The sequence below is a fragment of the Falco cherrug genome, chromosome Z (genome assembly GCF_023634085.1).
Source record: "Falco cherrug isolate bFalChe1 chromosome Z, bFalChe1.pri, whole genome shotgun sequence".
Taxonomy (NCBI): domain Eukaryota; kingdom Metazoa; phylum Chordata; class Aves; order Falconiformes; family Falconidae; genus Falco; species Falco cherrug.
In genome coordinates, this window is record NC_073720.1 from 80,526,844 (window position 1) to 80,536,955 (window position 10,112).

General features: G+C 41.7%; 2 long non-coding RNA genes across 2 annotated transcripts; both read right to left on the reverse strand.

Annotated features, from left to right (window-relative positions):
- Nucleotides 1–612: 612 nt before the first annotated feature.
- On the reverse strand, nucleotides 613–3,266 carry LOC129734761 (uncharacterized). Its single transcript, XR_008730356.1, has 2 exons — nucleotides 2,543–3,266; nucleotides 613–1,473 (listed from the first exon to the last, which is right to left on the reverse strand). It is a non-coding gene; the product is annotated as an uncharacterized LOC129734761 (long non-coding RNA).
- Nucleotides 3,267–3,657: 391 nt separating this feature from the next.
- On the reverse strand, nucleotides 3,658–9,287 carry LOC114016995 (uncharacterized). The gene is made up of 2 exons (XR_003561789.2): nucleotides 8,979–9,287; nucleotides 3,658–6,241 (listed from the first exon to the last, which is right to left on the reverse strand). It is a non-coding gene; the product is annotated as an uncharacterized LOC114016995 (long non-coding RNA).
- Nucleotides 9,288–10,112: the final 825 nt, after the last annotated feature.

Consider the following 10,112-nt stretch of genomic DNA (forward strand, 5'->3'; position numbering starts at 1 on the left):
TGAATGGCACTTCAGAAGAGCTTGACTGTAAGGCCTTGAAGTGGCAGCTCTTATCAAATACGACTATTGTTGAAACACATTTCTGCATCTTAAAAATATTTAGTCTACATAATGAATCTCTATTTAAAGTTCTGCTAAACTCCCCTTTCTGCCTTTCATTCTAATAATAAATAAATTGTTTGCCTAACATTCGGGGAGATGTTTATTTTTTTTCCATTGCAAAAGAAATTCTCATGGAAAACACATTAGCAGCCTTGGAACAAAAGGCGCAGAACGGGGAATTTCCCAGTGCATTCCACTGCCTGATTGTTCTGCTCCGTGTTGAGAACCAGTTGTGTGCTCATTTATAACTACATGTTTTTGTAGACAGTCATCGGGCTGCCGGCTGGAAAACACAACAAGAGCCTGTGCGAGCAAAGAGCATCTTCAGAAGAGCCGAGCTGTGTGGTTGGATCGCATGCTGGCTTCAGGTCCACATAGGTCCATATCTCAGAAGCATATATATCTCAGAAGCACCAAGAGCCAGGATACCTGCCCCTGTGGCAGGTATTTTGTCATTACATACAGGAAGGCACGGGGGAAGGATATGTTTTCTGAGACCCAGTAATTCCCGTGTTTATTAGTTTATTGGACTGGGATGCTACAGTACATGATTTTTAGGAGTTCACAAGACTGGTAGGAGAAGAGACCCCAGGTTTCGTTTAGAGGCAGATGGAGGGATCTGTCCCAGCGTGAGAGGAGTGGTTCCTTTCTGGCTGCCACGGCCAGCGCTCCCAGACCTGTGCTAGCATACTTCAACTACTTTTGCCAAGTCAGGCAGCTACCCAAAAGTTAGGAGCCTGAGAAGTGGTATCTCTTCTGTCCTCATGGCAATGATTTCACCCTCGTGTCTTTGGCCCGTTGCAGAGAGGGACAGTGTATGGTGATGGTAGGGAAGTCAGAGGCAGCACAGCTGCTGAGTGAGTCAGGTTACTGAGACTGTAAGCTTCTGAGAGGTTATTCTATGGGATCAGTTGTTGTGAGCAGTTTGTGCCAATTAATATTTAGATTTGGTATCTAAAGTCTCAGTGATGTGGATATAGTCACGTATGCTATCGTGTCTGAAAGTTTCTGTAGAAACAGCGCAGTTATTCCTAGAAAGCTGGTTAGGATGCCTCTGCAGCTACCTACGGAGAGCCTTCTGCAGCCCGTGTCCTCTGGCAACATTACCTCTCAGACGGGAAAGGCATGAGTTGCGGTCATTTGAGTCACCTCTTTTTTTTTTTTTTTGCATGGCGGGTGTATGAATTCTTCACTGTATGTTATCTTTTTCCCCTGATCTTGTGTATGTTCACGGCCATGATGCTCCAACGCATGCAGCAGTTTTCCATCCCGCCCCGGCAGTGCATGATGGTTGTGACCTCCTGTGGACTGGGAGCCTCTGCGTGTGAACACGTTCCTGCAGCCTGGTGAGCCAACTTGTGGAGACGTTTCCTGAGGCAAAGGTGGAGTCAACGTTAGGAGCGTGAAGGGGCATGATCAGCCTCTGACATCTCTCCATCAGGTTGATATGCAGTCATTGCACCCAGCTGGGTGGGTGCAGGGGATGCACGGAGCTTTAGCACTGCTGCTGGGACAGGTGTTCACCTTTCAGGAGGCATTTGCAGGAGCAAAGCCACCATAAGCAATTACATCTATATTGCAGAATAAACATATTCTGAAGGCTCGATGAATGAACCAAACAGCTGAATTGTGTAATTTGTAAATGCGGCTACTATACCCCTTCAGTAATTAATTTTTTTCGTATACTCTGTGCCAAGCTCCCAGACAGAAGGAGAGCTTTCTGACTGCTGCAAGGTGTGGCCAGACTCTCATGCGCTCTGCCTCAAATTCCTTGGCCAGTGAGTCCCCTTTAAGGAAATTTGCCCTAGCAGGTCAGCAGTGCCTCCTGCCAGTATGCTGGAAGGGAGATGGATGAGTGTGAAGCATTCATTGCTCAAAGAATTAGAGAAGACTCCATCCACTGCCTGAGCCCTCTGCCCTGTGACTAGCTTTGCTTGGCCAGCGACGGGGTGGAAAGCTAAAACTCGGACCCCGCAGTCAGCCAGGTGGTAAATTATCGCCTTCCCACATTCTGCTAACCGTGTTTTCTTTCTGCGAGGGGATTAGAATAAAGTCACAGGAAACTAGGCTGCATGGAGAAGCCTAATGAAAAGCTGGAAACGGGGTATTTCTCACTTAGGAAAGAAAGTTGGAAGAAGTTGAGGAGGCAGAGGCAGGCTGGAGAGGCGCAGCATGGTGTGCTGGCAGCAGCGCAGCTCCGTGTGTGCACTGGGACAGGGATGCCGGTCTGAAAAAACAAGCTGCCGGCAGGTACGTCTTGAGCAAGGTCCCCAGGCCAAACCTTTGGCCACAGAGCAGTGTTACCAAAAAAGACCTTAAAGCCAAAGAGGGCAACCGCTGCGACTCAGAGATGTTTCGGCTCTGTGTGGCCAGCTCTGTTAGTTTTCCTGACAGGCTCTAAATGCATGGAGCGAAATGCCTGAGAGCATAAAGGAGACACCTTTTAGCGGGGAAGGAGCTTGACAGAGGTTTGATGGGAAAGGTCTGAAGTTCAATACACGCTCTGATGTCTGAGTAGTGCACTCCTCAGGGGTCCAAACCTGCTGGTGTAAAGTAGAACATCTTTATAGCAGCTCTAATTTGTGCTGATGGCTGAGTTGGCCTCTGGCCAACGCAAAGTTGGGGCAAGCAGAAGGAAGGCTTGCAATCACCTCTTCTCCCCACCAGAGCCGTTGCTGTGCCGAGCATAAGCTTGGCTCAGTGTGGGACTGTGTCACTGAATGCTTCATAACAGAATGCATCAGGTCCAAAGCATGCATTCTGGTCTATCAGATAAGCAATATGCCTTTTTAAAATTGTCACCGGCACCTTTATACATGCCAATTCTGGTGATAATTGCTGAATTTCTACATTTAGAGGAAGCAAGCGCTTCATTAATATCACAATGTGCTATTGTTTATTGCACGTGTTCTGTTCCTTCTAAATATAGAATTTAGGTAATTATCACTGTGGCTATTTATTTACTCATTACAGTTCAAATGTAGATACCTAAGATCTTGCAGTAATATTTATTTTTAAAAGTTTGGAATCTCTGAAAAATCTCTCCCTTAGATGGGTTCAGCTCTTAGCTTCCTATAAAAATTTCATATCGCATTTTTGGATGGCCATCTGGTTTGTTGAAGCCTGGAAAATCTGCCTTACACCAACGCAGAAATTTTGCTTAACAAAAAAAAAAAAAAAAAGCCAAACAAAAAAAAAAAAAAACCACCAACCCCCCCCCCCCCCCCCAACCCTTAAAGAAATCAAAGGCTTTTTGCTGCATTCATAGCAATTAAAATAACATTGTATCTATCTTTTGTTAGTCTTTAGTGCCGAAGGATTGCAAGGACTTCACAAAATTAACATATGGAAAATATTCCAGGAGATACGAGTATTTTTCTTGTGTTGTATTAGTGGTGAGAATACACTTGTTTTTTTGTCTAAAACACTGAGGAACCTTGGACTTGGTCTACCACAAACTTCAGTTGCCCTGTGCAAGGCATGCCATCCATACCCATACTTGCAAGAGCTGGCTTGCCAGTTGACTAGAAAAGGAAGAGGCTCTAGAAGTTGAAGTTTTGGACTACCTATAAATTCTGCTTTATTCTTGCAGCACACAGTGTTGGGCTTATCTAACAGCAACTCAGCTCTCATTCCAACACAATACGGCTTGCATCATGTTCTTGCAGCAGAAAAATGGCAGATTAAACCCACGGTGTGTAACGCTCCAGAACTGTGCTGCACTGCAAAGCACAAAACACTGTCTGAGATGTTCCTGTGAGTCCCACTTGGCTGAGACCTGGATGACTGCAATGGTGCTGGCAAGCAAACGTGGAGAATGACAATGCAGGCTCAGGGTGCTCGTGTCTCTCTCTCCTATTGGTAAAGCACAGCTGTTTGTATTACTAGAGGTGTTCGGGGCTCTAGTTTTATGATAGCTTCTCCTTGCATTGGACTACACAAACAGAAAAAAAGTTCTTGTTGCAAAGAGATTGTGCGTGGTCATCTATTTTAAAAATGCCCATGCCTAGCGGGGAGTTGTGAGAATGGCCGTGAGATTGTGTGGTGTCTTTAGACTTGATGCTCCTCACAGGTTAAATAAGAAGCATCATTCCAGGCTCTGAATGGTGCTTGGTATTAACAGCAGAGGTCCTGAACAGCAGCCTACTGACAGTGGCATACTAATTGCTGCTTGTGCTTCTGAAAATTGGTGAAAATTTTTGATGCAGAAGGTACCGTTTAATACATATAACAGAGGAAAATACGGAACACATCTTTTTGGAGAGCTTGGCTAAAGTATAGCTTTTAGTAATTTTCCACTTCTGGTGATAGATCACTGTCTTCACTTTTTGGGCAGGTATAATAATAATTAATTACTGTCAATTATTTATGTAGCTCCAGGGAATTGCAAAGACTTTCTTGCAAAAATTACAGGTCAATGGCCCAAGGAACATTAAAATCCACCAACATTAACACAGGAAGGATTACACAGAGCAAAGGGTGGAGGGGGGTAAACTGTGGAATCCTGGAAAGAAAGTCCACAGTAGCCTTGCTGTCCACTGGATGTGGCTGTTGCAGTCAAATTACAGTCAAGACCGAGCCTGCTCTTCATGCAGAGTGCCTCTGAATATTGCCTACACATGTGTACGTAGGACATCCTCCAATGTATTTAAGGACTAAGGTGCCTGGTGATTTCCCACGCTGCTGAGCAGGTGTAGAGATGGGGAACACACGGTATTCTGAGCTACTCTTTTATAAACTGATGCAGACTAAATCCAACAAGGCTTGGTAATGGCTTTGGGATTTGCCTACAAAGAAAAGGTAATTAGGTCTTGCCTCATGTTCGCTTATCTTTCATCAAAAAAGAAATTTGAAAGCAATGCCCAAATAGGTGTTAATTGTGTTTTAAAAATAATTTTTCTTTGTTTATACTTTTAGGAGGTTTTTGCTGATTAATCTTGTTTGTTTTTGTCTTTTGCTACTGTACTGACTGATCAGGGCACTAGACTGCTGCAAGTTGTGTTGTGCTTTTGTTCTTTTTTCTTCTTGTTTTTAGTGCTGAAATGATTATTGTTCTCCATGTATTTATTCATTGTTTTAGGTACATATAGAGAAATAAGCATTCCTGTGAGGCATTGCCTGTTCATGCTGTGGTAGTGTGTTTTGCCTTTCTTTGATGTATGGCATTTAAATTGTTTGCTCACCTCTCTTTTCCCTCCTGCCAACCTCCCATTACCATGAGCTTGTCCTACATTTGTTGGAACATGCTCAATTAGAAACCCCCCCTGCTCTTTTTCCTCTGTTCTGTGCAATTTCGTGTGCATTTTGAGTGCTTCTTTTGCATGTCCCTTCTTGTGGTGGCGTTATCAGCACCTTTCTGGATCCTCAAATTTGCAGAGACCCTGGTCATTCTAGGTACAAAAAGAGTGTGCACCTATTGGAAATTAATTTTTTTTTCTGCCTAAACCTCCTTTCTCTTCAGGTTTACAAGAAAAGAAAAGGTTGTCAATTTCAGGTTGCTAATTTAGCAAATAGTTTGGGAGTGGTTTTCTTTTTCTTTTTCTTTTTGTTTTCCACACTGGTTGCCTGTTCCATAGAATTATAGATTCATAGAATCATTTAGATTGGAAAAGATCTTTAAAATCAAGTCCAACCATAGTAAGGTAGCCAACTCTCTGGCTAGAGGAGAGGCACTAAAAGACACATTAATTGTTGCAGATGTACATCGTGAACATAGTGAGGCTTTTGACAGTTCCTTACAATTGATCTAAACTAAAGCACCAGGCAGAAAATAAAAATCTATTTGCAAAATGACATTCAAAGTGGTTACCAATGGATTTCTGTCAAAATGAGTTTCTGTAAGAATCACTCTTCATCTGGTATTAACGAAAACTCAAATCCTGGATGACCACATGTTGTGTTGATCAGCTTTGTGCATGGCATGGGATGTTGGAGGAGTCCTGGATGCTGGGGTCCAGAAGCAAAAAGAGTCTTGGCAGATTTGTAATGCCAAGACTCTTGTTGATGCAATTCAAGTAGAATAAATGCAAATACCTATGTTAGGCAAGACATGCCTAATCTATACATGCCTTCTGTCTGGAGAGAGTGAGATGCAGGGTTGTGGGGCCAGTCACAGCTGGAATGAATTATCCGCATTATCCTGTTCTGAAAAAAAAAGAAAAGAAAAAAAAAAAGAGAAGTTGTATCTATACTGAAACAAAGTTTGTCTATAAGGGATGAGGAAACCGTCCTCTTCTGGCTGATGACATCATAATTGAAGGGAAGTCCAATTATTTCGTCTTCTTCCAAGGAAGTCTGGATTATTGGCTTTTTCTATGGCTTTTTGCAAAGAGAGTGATTGGACATCCAGAAAATATGATCTGCTAGGAAAGACTGAATGAATTTGACTTAAGCAGGTTTGAAAGAGATCTTGGTGGCAAAGGGTTTAATAAAGCTCTAGTTTTGCCGTGAGAAAGGTGACAAGTTTTCCCTGTGGCCAACGAGTAGGTGAAAAAACCAAAAAACCAAACCCAACATTTAAACTACAGCAAGAAAAACTGCTTGCTAGGGTTAGGCTGGCAGAAAAGAGAATTACTGGAAAAGATTTCATGGTGTTTCTAGGCAGTGTCCGTCATCAAAGACCTTTAGGTGGGAGATCTGGCGCAAGTACCGTGTGTGGTGGGGGAAAATTTGGCTTGTACTGGTGGAGAGGGATTGAACCACCACAGCTCCTACTGCTATTAACTTTCCAATAGTGAAACGACATAGCTGGCAGTTCACTGACTCCACACTGCGCATCCTGATGTTTTAAATTCAGCCTTATGAATTTAAATATATGCTTATATAAAAACAGCTATATTTTCGTGACTGGCTGATTGAAGGTGCCACCACAGCACCTGTCCCAATGCACTCTGAATTGCACCTCAGAGGACTTTTAGAAGGACCCGATAGACCTAAGTGTGCCATCAGTGGGATTGGCCTGCTGAAGGACTTCTCTGGGGGCCCGTCGGCATTCAGACCTCCTTTGGCAGTGTAAGTGAATTTCACCTAAGTATCTTACAGTGGAATAAATCGTTCTGCTGCTACTGAAGGAGGACGGTTTTGACCTGTGGGTACAAATTCTGGCAGTAAATGGAATTATCCTAGATTAACATCAGTGGAAGTAACTAGGTGGGAAAATATGGAAAAGTTTTCTATATATCTTCTAAAAAATATTCATAATCTAGATGTTCCTTGGGGAAGTTTCACCTTTGTTACTTTTTTTTTAAGTCAAAGATTTTTGTCACTCAGCATCCTTTAAACTGAAAGAAAAGTCTGTTTTAGATCTAAAAATCTGCATTTATATTCTTTCTTTTAAAGGAAAGGTGTTCATAAAAAATTAACTGTAACTAGATACATAAACTTGAAAATTGGAAATGCTGAACAGTTGTATTTATGATTTTGCCAGTCTGCTTCCTTTCCCTTATATGAAATTTATTTTCATCCCCTGTCAGCCCTTGCCCTTTGCTATTGTGATTCCTACCTTGGAAGTCTGCATTTTAAAGAAGAAAATTTAGATCAGTGGGTCTCAATTGCCTATTAAAGATTAAAATATTAAGATGTTTTCAGTGAAGAGTGTTAAAGACAATAAAACACTTTCAGTCTGATCAAGCGTGTCCTGCCTCACCTCTTTCTTCAGTATCAAACCAGGTTCTGTGACCTGTAGAATTAAATTAAATTTCTGCAAATGCCGTTCTTCAAATAATGAAAGCTGTTAGTTTTAGGATAAGGTTATGCAAGGAAATGGACCCTGTGAGATTAGAAATTTTGATTTTTCTGACATTTTTCCCCCCGATTGGTCAATGGAAATAAAAAAATGCTTGGTTGAAATGAAAACAAATGTCAGATCAGAGCTTTCAGAATGGAGTATTAGGTTTTTGATTAGCAGTTTGAAAGTAAATATTTTTTCTTTTTCCAGGCTGAACAAATTTAGCATGTGTTCACTGAGATCAATACTATTCCGTTTACAGAACCAATATTGGAGCAGAATTATGCTTTTAGGATTTACGTGGATGTAATTAATACATTACTACTTTTTTTGGTCTGTTTTTTTTTTCCTCTTCATTGCTGTTGGGACTAAGATTTTTGTCACTGTAATATTTCAGGGCAGAATCTCAGCCTTTGTTTCCCACTTTTTTTTTTTTTTCTTATAGCTAGTAGTAAGAATTAAATGACAGTATTTGAGTGTGTTAGACTTATTTAATATATAACCTGCTGTTAACAGACACAAGTCCTTTGCAGACCCTTTCTCACATAGAGGCGCAGTCTCTGTCTCAGTTTAAATTATCAACTCATACAGGTGGCTGCTGGTTTAGTAGCAAACTGCTTACATGATGCTCGATAATATGTTTTTTTTTTTTATTCTCTGCTGTGTTCAGAAACAAAGTTCCATTAGTATTTAGGATCAGCAAAACGAGGGAGAGACATCAACTCAGGGTGTTTCCTCCCAAGGTACAGCACTATTACAGCTCAGGATATTTACACACAAGTTTATTCTGTACTGGGTGAAATTAGCAACTTTGTTTACAAAAATACCATCCCTCCGATCAAGTGAAAGTACATGCCAAATCACAAGTGTATCTTAGTCTTTTCTGTTGACCTTAATGAGGCTTCCAAACTAATACAGGAAGCATATGGTATTTTTGTTCTTTTAAATAGCCTTTTACCAGCACTCCTCCACACAAAATGTTCCCACACTTACAGGTAATGCAGCCCTAAAAATTAATCCTTAAAAGTAAGTAATATCACGGTGGAGGACGGGGTAGGGAGGAGGGAGCTTCTAGACTGGGATTGGAGATCTTTGCTTTGCTCTTGGCTCTACCACCGAGTCGCTGCATCACTAGAGAAAAGTCACTTACCGTCGTGTCGGGTCCCTCTGTGCTGTGAACCTTCCAGATGGTTTTTTTCTGTAGCACCTAGCACAGTGGTCCCATAACCTCTGCAAGGAGGCATTTGACAAGGTATGCGGCACCTTCCCTGCTAATCTCTAAACCCACTCAAAGGATAGTTCTATTTACCGTGGGCACTGGTACCAAAACTGGGTCACAGGCACTCAGAAGTGCCCTTGCCTCCTGAGTTATTTCTCATGGTCTCCCGATGACCAGATTTAGCACAATTTATGGGTTTAAATGGACCAAATCTATTTCATGGAGGAGTACATTGCAATGAATTTTTCAGAAGAAAGCAGTTAATGTTTAACTGCTGCGATCTGTATATTTGAATTCAAAGTGCAGTGCATACAGTCCTCACTTTGCTGATACAAAAATGCCTCACTACAAAAATCAAGTTCTTCCCTTTGGATAAAATGTAGTAGAAATGAGAATTCTAGCTTATCTCCTTATTTCATTTTGGCCTGTTTGTTTTCCCTTCATTTCATTTGATTGCATCTGACCCTTATTTTCACCTGATAAAACCTGTCGAATGCTTCAGAACTGGCACTCAAAAAGCAAAAGCTAATCCTCAGGGATGCAAGGCTTTCTGTCGCGATGCACAATCTGCTTCGTGCCACTAATGACAATATAAGACTATTAGAAGTGAACTGAATAGATGAAGAATGGTCTTTGCATTAGGGTAAGGAGACTGTCACTCTGCTGGCAGCCCTGCAGAGCGTCACATATCAAAGCTACCACACTGAGCTAATACTGCACTTATCCCACAGCGATTCCAATGTCCTGTATGCACTCACTGTGCGCAGGGTGGACATGCATGCACGAGGGGAGCTGACAACATGTGAGAAGGAACTGTAGGAGACGAAATGAATGTAACTTTCATCTCTGCTTTTTTACAATAAAAAAAACTTGTAGTAACAGCATATAATCAAAATCCTCACGTTCTTTCTTTTTTTTTTTGTTTTGTTTTGTGTTTTTGTTACCACTAAACAGTTAGAAATGGAAATAAAATTTTGGTTTTAGCATGTTTAAGAAGAAATGAGGGGGAAAGTGGTTGAAAAAGTAGGAACAGTGTCCTCAGCAGCTGCTTCAAAACCAGGTAGC